General features: G+C 36.1%; 1 long non-coding RNA gene across 1 annotated transcript; it reads left to right on the top strand.

The window, feature by feature from the left end:
• The first annotated feature begins 1666 nt into the window (after positions 1-1666).
• On the top strand, positions 1667-4361 carry LOC113713210 (uncharacterized). The gene is made up of 2 exons (XR_003453483.2): positions 1667-1915; positions 3503-4361. It is a non-coding gene; the product is annotated as an uncharacterized lncRNA (long non-coding RNA).
• Positions 4362-9488: the final 5127 nt, after the last annotated feature.

The raw sequence follows: 9488 nt of genomic DNA on the forward strand, positions 1-9488 counted from the left end.
TCGAAACTTTGATACCATATTCTAGATCCTTGGGCTTGTGTGTTACGGGTTGTGTGTGAGATAGAGTGCAATTTGTATCATTCGGACTCTACAAGAGCCATCGCAATTGGGAACATTTGGTTGTTACTATCTCTACTGTGAGATCCCGAAATTTATTGGGTTTTTCATGATCTTGTTTTAGAATTGAAGGTATTATGTTTACTTGTTACTTGTTCTGATGAATTGTAGCCTTTTGAATCTAGTTTCCAATACCATAAACCATTCTCAATTTGAACTTGTATTGAGTGAGTGGTGTTCTGAGTTCGAAAGTGTAGCAAAGCTGCAAAAGTGGAAATCTTTCTTTTCTTGCTAGCCAAATGGTTAGGTTAGTTTTGGAATGTATTGTTTTGAAAATTTTGATGTCAAACACCCATCCATTGCTCATCAAATGTTTATAGACCCTTGGTTTCAAAGACGGAGTGGATTGGGGTTGGTTTTAGTGGACAAAACTTTTGGAAAAGAAGGAGAACTAAGGTTGGCAGACTTACTTTAAAAATTTTCCCAAACTTTGGTCATTTCATTAAATGATTTTCCATGGGATTTGTTACGTGAAATTGGATAGAGAAGTAGTTCTCATATGGAAGTTTAAGTGTACCAAATTTGGTGTAATTTCAATGCCATTTCGATATCCAAATGATGCCCCAAAGATTGCTTGGCAAATTTGGAACTTCACTATTCTAGTGGTGAATTTTAACCAACTTTAGACTGTGACATCTTCTTCCTAAAAACTCCAAATTTAGTTCCATTTCTAGTGTTTGAAACCTTGTTTGGAACTCTTATTGTGTTACGAATTTCAAAGGCTAGTTCACTTTCTGTGAATTTTTCCGAATTTCCAAAGATTGCCGAAAAACAAGACTGAATCTGCCTCGCTTGCTCAGATCAGCCACTTTGGGATGAAAAAACGAATGCCTTCAGTTTAGAATCTTGGAAAAATGTCTTCTAGGAAATTTTAGTACTTTGAACCTAGTTTCCAACGGTGTAAAGTTTTCCATTTTTGGACGTGCCAAACTCAAGATTCGATTTTCCAAAGATCATCATGCAAAGCTGAAATTTCCCAATTTCTTATGAAATGAGATTTTGAGAACTCGTTACTCTTTCTTTTACATTCAATTTCATGGATGTACTTGGATGTACTATTTTAAATAACTTGGATGTACCCTATATTAGTGTTGGATCAACCTTTATAGAAATGAAAACTAGAATAAGAAATTAGTAGGAATATAACATGAGAATATAGAAGTGAGGGGTAATTGTTAGAATAACTCTTGACCAACCTTGACCAAGACTAGAGTTATGTCTATCCAGTTGAAGTTTCATGCAGCTTTATTCCTCATTCTTTTTCTCTTGCTTTGGTTGGTTCTAGAGAGAGGGGAGGTGAGAGATATTTCTTCTTCATTTTTCCAGCCAAGAGAGTAGGAAAAGTCAAGGAAAGCTGCAGGAATTTTTTTCCCTTGTCCTACTCCAATTTCCCAACCGTGAGAGATATACTTCTCCATTGCCTCCATTTTTGACCAAGTCCAACTAGCATGCAAGTTGACTAAGCCAAATTTACCTCTTCTTGTTTCTTTTCTTCAGCTCAACCACCGAGAGAAAGAAAAATAATGACAAACAAGACTGGTCACTTGTTTTGTCTCACTTCAGCCGAGAAAGAGTAGAGAGAGAGTTGAGAGGAAAAATTTGTGCCATCCTTCAACCTTCCAGCCGAGAGGAGCTTGAGAGAAGAATAAAGAAATTTCTCTTGTTTTGCTTCCACTTCAACCAAGAGGAACCAGAGAGAGAACACTTAAAGGAAGCTTGTGTCTTACTTCCATTTCCAGCTTGCTTGATCGGGTAGAAGGACCAAAACAGGGGAGTTAACTTCTAGCTTGTGTCAAAGGTAACATGACTTGGAATTTCAATTTCTTTCACATACTTTAAAAGGCTTTTGATGTATGTTTGGTTGAGGTTGGATTGAGGTAGAAACAGGTTGTAGAGACTTGCTTTATTGCTGGAAATTTTCCAGCTTGGATTGAACTAGGAATAACCATTTGTTTTCTAGTTTTTGGCTCTTGTTTTTCTGCAAGTTACTAGGGAATCCTTGAATCCCTTTTGATAGATGAAGCTTGGTGTAAATATAGCATCCACGTGAGCTAGTGGTTGGTCAAATGAAATTTCCATATTTGACCGAGGGAGAAACATGAGCTCAATTTACAGCTTTTCTTGTGAAATTTTGAGGAGTTTCCACTAGGAAGTTTTGCTATAAATGTTATATTTCTTGTTTCGTATGATATATAGCATGCTGTCTTTGATCTTGGTAGAAAATTGCTGGCTTAGATGTGAGATTGGCAGCAATAAAGTTGAAGTAACTCTTGTGAAAGCTTGAAATTGTCCGAAGTGGGAGAGAGGAAGAGTTGAGCTTCACCTTTGGTTTTTGTTGAAATTTGATGCTTAAATTATGTTAAAGTTGCTGATATGAATGTCATACTTAAGTGTATGAGTGGTTTGAATAAATTTTTTTGTGGTTTTAAAAGAGAAAAGGAGTTTTTCACAAGTGAAAAATGAGTTTCCAGATTTTTGGCTTTCACTGACCAGTCTCAGTAAAATGCTTATATCTTGATGTAGAAAAATCCGATTGAGGTACCGTCAGTGGCATCGGAAACTAGACTCATGGGCCTTCGTTCTGTAAAAATTTCATATTTTTCCTCCAGGTGTACTGCTGTCCGTGATTCCTCAAAGTAGGCTGTCCTGCTTGAATGTCCTGTTTTTGCAGGAAAACGAATTTGTAACTTAGATGATGAATCTGCCCTGTTTTTGCACTGCCTGGTTGTCCATGGTAAAGGCCAAACCAGGTCCTGCTCAGAACATGAATTGTAGATACTTGAGTTAAATATATGCCTGCAAATTTTCAGCCCAATTGGAGCAACGTAGCTTGTGAAAAGACTGAAATACCCCTGCTGCCTTGTTTCTATCCGAACATGCTAATCAGCTTCTGTAATTGGTTGTTTTGACCAGGAATACCACTGATTTGGTTGTTGATGTCTTCTTAAGACTTATAGCCTTGAATCTTAGCTTTCAAATGGCTTTGGAATCACTTGAATTGGAGTTGTATATGTTGAGATATGACTGAATGAATCAGGACTGCCACAGTAAACATTGAATTGGAAAATCTGGGGTTATTTTGGTAAATTTGACCTAGCAACATTGTAAACTGGACTGAGTAGCCTTCATAAAATTTGTATACCTCTGTCTTAGCTTCGTAATGGTATAAATTACACCCCAATCCGATAATCGTAGCACCAGTTGTGTCCAATACGGTAAATGACGTCAAATCTGTTTTTGGGTTTTAGTGTTTAACTTTCATTTCCGGACTTTCCCTAGCTTACTTTGGTGCTTATACATTCTAATGGAGTCTTATTTTTGGTAGTATGTGGATATGGGTTATGACTCGTAAGCGAGTCTCATTGTGCTTGTTTGAATGTTTTAGGGCGTGACGGTGGTCCGAAACGCTCGTCGGGTGGGCAAGTGTGAAAATTCTGTTTGCTTACTTGGTGAGTGTACTACTCACATGATTGATACTTCTTGGCTTTGTTGTACTTGAGATACATGATTGGAATGTTTGTGTTTACTGATGATACTGGTTGAGACAAGGGTGTACTTTACCACTCTCGCACTATATGGTTTAATTGACTGTTCACTGTATCACTTGAATTGACTTGATTATACTTGAACTGTGTCATTTGGACGTGTCTCCAACGAATTATACTGTTATCACTGAGCTCAACCCCATTGGTGGTCAATTGAATCGAGCCCGTAAGGGCTTGGTCGAGGAAATTGATAAACCATGGGGACTATTATAAGGAATCATTGAGTATGAGACTCTTGGTTCCGGTATAGTCGAGTATTACCATTTATTGAACTGTTTGGAGTTCGGGCCCGGTAGGAGTATGTGAGGTGGAAGGAAATGGGAGTAAAGTGGGGTCTACGGTATCGGTACTTTTAAACATTGACGGAGCGTCAATGAGGTGAGATCAAGTATGCCAAAAGTGGAAAAGGGCTCTTGAGAGCCGACCGTATCCTTTTACAAATCTTCTTGGAATGTGATATTTGTTGTGCTTACTTGACGAACTTATTTGAATAGTGTATCACTGTGATTTTGTACCCCTTGAATGCCTGAGTGACAGTACCTCCTTGGGCGAAAGCTCACTCCATTAAATTTTGTTTTCCTTACAAGGAACAACTTTTGAAGACTGTGATATTTTGATGTACGAGTTGAGCTAGTTTTAATACATATTCTGTGTAAAGCTCCTTGATGCTTGGAAACTCTGAATGTACTTGGATCCAAATATTTTTCTTTTATTTGTAAATTACAAACGTATATGTATAAAACTATTTACCTTGTTCATGTATCCTATTTGGTTTGGAAATATTTTTCCGAGTTATATGGCTATATCTGTATTCGATTGGCATCTGGTTGGATGGTGACATGGCAACCACTATTCATTGTGGTTTCGATTTTCGTTTTGCCATTTGGCTACTTTGAATCGTTTGAGCGCGCTATTACCTTTCTGAACGTTTTCGATTTCATTTAACTGCTCGTTAGTCCTGGCGAGAGTTGGACAGGCAGTCCCCTAACCCCTTTGGTACGCCTTAGGGGAAGGTGGGGCTGTCACATCTACGAATAGCAATCATCGGATAACCCCCCATAGCTCCTTTCAAATGATATTATCCAACCCAATTACAAGTCTACAAGCATTGATAAAGCCTCATTTTTGTGCAGCAAAAATGATGAACATCCTTTTGAATATTGGGTTAGGGTACATAGCAGATGTCTCAGTCACCAAAATAACTACTGAACCTGGGTTTCTTTGCAAAATAGTAGCACAATAATATCTTAAATGAGTATATTAGTTTGAGTGTGACCCTTTTGATTGTCTCAACAGCCAAGTTCTTAGCTCTATACACTTGAGATGTTAAGCAGTTAGTTTTAAACTTTTTCTTAACAAATTTCTTGAAACCTACCATATCAATCTTTGGATGATCAACTATGTCACCTAGTAAAGTCCTTGACAACCATCTTGACTTTGCACTTCTGTTTTGGTAGGGCCAAGGGCATTCATGTGGCTCACCTTTAATTGACTTTATCTGAAGTTAGAAAACCATCATACACCCTGTATCCACACTCCTTATTATATATCACTATGGCCTTATTTTTGTCTTTTTTTTTTTAAATTTAACCTCAAAGCCATGTTTTATAGAGAATATTCTAATTACAACTCTAAAGTCATATATGTTGGTGAACACCTGCCCAACCTCCAATTTAGGATTCTCCATATCTTTTTTCCATATTAAATTCTAGAAATTCCTCTTCCATTTGCTCTTCCTCAAATGAGTCATAAGCAGCTTTTAGTACACCATCCTCACTAACATTATTAGCCTCAATCATTTTTCTTTTCCCTTTTGATTGAATATATTGATCATATTCTTCACAATCAACTATCCATACTTTACATAATTTGATTCCTGAAATTGACTAGCCCTTATATTTACTTCTTTTTCATCTATAGGGTCACATGAATCACTCAAAACATCTCCATCTAGAAATAATTCAAAATCTGAATCTAGTTCAGAATCACTTGGCTCATTCTTATCGTCTTCACCCGTATATGTAGCATCTGAACTATCACTATCATCCTCCTCATTAACTTGATTTTTCACAATAGAATTATCATTTGGTTGCCCAAAACTATCACCAACAAGGATCCCATCAGCATCATTAACTATTAGAGGCAGTTCAGTTACATAAAGATCTATGGTACTATGATTTCTGTTCACTTCAAACATTTGTAGTACAATTTGGATACCATTCACCAATACTTGCCCAACCTATCCTATAGTACACAGGGGCCTCTTCAGCAATGCCCAAGCATCTCAAACTATCTCTTAACTCAAATAGTGAACAACTTTCCTACCCACATACTCCAACATTGGTTCCCTAACAAAATAGCCTCCATGATGCACATCTAATACATATGTTTGGAAAACCATTATTCTATTAAAGAAATGTAGAACGATATTCTATTTCGGTCCCAAGAATTTTAATTCCAAATCAAGAAAATTTACACCACCATCAGCATAAAGACAAGCAAAAACAAATATAAATTTCTCAGCTGCATAATAGAGGTTAAAAAGTATCAGCACCGATTCACACCTTAGCACGAAAAAAAGACCTTATACAGTGACACACCGAATAAAAAATTAATTCAAAAATTAAATTGAAGGACAATTTTTCTGTTACCATCCTTCATTTTCAGTAAAAATTTCACTAATAGGTTGCCGACATAAAGCATGACATCTATGGACCACATTCTCAAACAACAAAGACTGTCAACCAAATTGACTATGCCATAGTATAAAACCATAAAAAAAAACAAAAAAAAGCCCTTTCATACAACAAAAGTCCCAATAATGTGTGTACTAACCTCGGAAAATATTGATTGATTTCCTTCCAAAACGAACTTTCAATAGCAAACAAAAAAGGCAACAAAATCGGCACCACTTAGAAGACCATCAAATGACCTCCATCAACTAGATTTTCATTTCTTCTTTGCAAAATATACTAGCAATTACGTGAGATCTCAACTAGGGTTTGGCTAAAGGAGATCGGGAAGGAGAAAGGGAAAGGGAAAGGTCATTGGGTTTTCCTTTTTCGTTTGAAATTCTCTTGCTTTTTTCTTTGTAAAATGAACCAGCAACATCAGGCCTCCCCACTCCATGAAGGGTATTTTGGAAAAAATATTTTTACTCAACCCGAATCCATGGGCAATTTTGTCTATCCAATGTTTTAATAGGGATACCACTGTCATTTAGCTTTCAGCCGTCAACTCCGTTACTAGTTCAATGCTTTGACTAGTAGTCAAGGTGATAAAGTGCAAAAAAATTAATATTAGGGGATAAAGTGAAAATTGCTCTAAACCTTATGGGGAGTTTTCATGATTTCCCTTGATTTGAGGCACAAATGGGACAAAATCCGTAGCTTCCAGTCACGTTATGCTTGTACGTGCAATGCAGAAGAGTCCAAGGCAGCAGTCCCCATTTTAAATCATACCCACAAAGGAAATTGTCTAGTCTGTATGATAATAAACAGCGCAGATTGCATTATTGGTCCTTCACATTTATAACTTATGCTTTTTATTGCCTCACATTTAAAGTTATGGATTTTGGTCTCCAACATATTCCAAAAACAATAATATGGTGATAACATTCTATTCTTGGACTTCTTGAATGAAAAAAAGGTCATGATAGCACCAATTGTTAATGGCGCAAGGGGTAAAATTAATAAAGATAGCATTTTTCCTCCATACACAAAAACTTGAACTTGTGACAAAACCCCTATCTACAAAATTACTAGGATAGTTTAGAAAAGCATGTCAAGTGTAAGTGAATTTCTTTTTGAAGGCAAAACTATGTGATTTTGAACATGTTTAAAAGTAAAGTCTAATCTCGTTAAGGTTGAAATCTCAAGACGTGAGGTTCTAGATTCAAATCCTCATTTTGTTTTCTCACTTTTTAAATCTCATCATTCCCTTGCTAGAATTTTTTTTAGAAAGAAAAAGTAAAATCCAATCTTAAAAATTTAGGGCACCAAGAAAGTGTAAAGTGCAAATAAAAAAAATTTGTGCAACTCTCTATAAATCACTTTTTTCAAATTTTAATTAGTTTGGAAGAGGCCGAAAGAGGAATCTTAACCCCATCAAATTCAAGACATGAACAAAATATCAGCTTGACTTTCAAAGAGAAGACAATACCGTAGCAAAGATATTCAAATGCTGCTGTAGACTTGTATTACAATTAGAGTTTGAGGGTCTGTTTTTTGAATTGAAAATATTTTCCAGAAAATATTTTTCAGATTTTCTGGTGTTTGGCAGCAGAAGACGTTAGGCAAATATTTTCCAATGTAAAATGTTTTACGCTACAGGATGTAAAATGACTTACGGAGCGGGCATACAGAAGTTAATTTCCATCAAACTCATGAAGCTTATCAGCCATTTCAGGGCTTACCTATTAAGATACTTATAACAAATAAGAATACCAATACTGAGACCATTATTAAAAATCCATCCTTGCGCCTGCTACGAAAAACCCCATTGTCTACCACTTTTCCCTCATCCTCATCTTTGCCAATCCTACTCCTTTCCGCCCAAGCCAGCATAAACAATGCATCCATGGAGATGTAGAAAATCTAAACCAAGAGCGGGTCTTGATAAGTTTTAGGGTGAGAGAAATCTGGAAAAGTGAAGGAGATAGAGTGGAGGAAGACTTTTCTGCAGAAAAGTTTGCAACCAAAATTCAAGAGCTGCTTTTCCATATGATGGTTGATCAATTATAAGGTTTTAATTACTGAAATAATTTTTATTGACATATTATTAAGTTGAATCTTCATTGGTATGATGTGTAATTGGTTTGAGAAATTATGAATTCCTTTCTGGAGTTTGATAGATTTGGAGATTCGATGAATCTCTAGTTGAGATGGTAGATCCAATGTACATGGGATGACGGTAGTTGGAGGGATTCTACTGGGGAATCTTCTTCTTGTAGGTTTTAGTTTTGTGGTGTATTTTCATAAAACTGCACCAAATACCTGAAAATAAAGGCAAAATGAAAATTTTTTCAGGAAAATTATTTTCATTGAAAATGTTCTCCTTGGAAAAAAATTTTACATTGAAACAAACGGACCCTGAATGATCAATCCCGATTCAAAGGCACAAAATATGTCAAAGAAGGTTTCTATTAAATATAGAAGTTTTTGAGACAAAATGTATGGAATAAGGATATTTAATATGTGAGGACTCACAAATTCCTTACATATTTCTCAAAAATTCCCTTTTATTTGAAAATTATTTGGAAATTATTATTTCATGTTATCCATGGTTCAATCACCCTAGAAAAGTGCCAATGACCATAGGAAATTAGGGTTTTCCTATTCATTTTCAATTCAAGGTGAAATCGGATTTTTTCGTGTAACCGCAGTATAATTATCCGGTACCGAGTAAGGATCAAATTTGGTGTTTAAGAGTGACTTTTAAGTGAGAAATAATATGTGATTAGAAGAAATGATAAAAAGTTAGTGAATTGGAAGTAAAAACCCTAGTACGTGCGATTTAATAGAAAACGCGTTACACCGACGTGTACCGTGCACTACCGATTTAACCTCCACTTGATCACCACTTTCTTACCATACAAGCTCATTACTAATTGACCAAAATATCTTCCCCCTCATGATTATCTCTTGACCGAAATTTGTGGCTCAAATGCAAGGAAAGAAAGAGAAAAATTTTGTGGTTGAGGTTAAACCAAGTGTTGGCCAAACTTGTGGTTAGAATTAATTCTTATCTTTCTACCTTCTTATAAGACAAACTAAGCTTAATCTTCCTCATTTCTTCTTCTTCATGGCTGACCAAAGAGAGAGAGAA

Source organism: Coffea arabica, chromosome 10c (genome assembly GCF_036785885.1).
Source record: "Coffea arabica cultivar ET-39 chromosome 10c, Coffea Arabica ET-39 HiFi, whole genome shotgun sequence".
NCBI classification, from domain to species: domain Eukaryota; kingdom Viridiplantae; phylum Streptophyta; class Magnoliopsida; order Gentianales; family Rubiaceae; genus Coffea; species Coffea arabica.